Source organism: Propithecus coquereli, unplaced genomic scaffold, assembly GCF_000956105.1.
Source record: "Propithecus coquereli isolate 6110/MARCELLA unplaced genomic scaffold, Pcoq_1.0 Scaffold81, whole genome shotgun sequence".
Lineage (NCBI taxonomy): Eukaryota > Metazoa > Chordata > Mammalia > Primates > Indriidae > Propithecus > Propithecus coquereli.
Window position 1 is genome coordinate 7380332 of NW_012154285.1, and position 274 is coordinate 7380605.

Below are 274 nucleotides of genomic sequence, written 5' to 3' on the forward strand. Positions count from 1 at the left end.
GGCGCCCAGCCCCAAACTTTCCGGGTAGAAGGGCGCCCAGGTTCCGAGGCTGGACCGGGGTGCGTCTACGTGTCACCAGCTTGGAGCCTGGCGCCTTTCCCTGGGGTCTTGGCGACACATCTGTCCGGGACGCGGGTAGCTGGACGGGAGGTTTCCGGAGGAAGAGAAGGAATAGGTGCCCGAGGATGGGGCGCCCGCCCGGCTCTACAGGTAGGAGCGGCGCTCGGGTCAGGCGGAGCGCACAGCGGGCGCTGCTCTCGGCGTCTGGAGATCC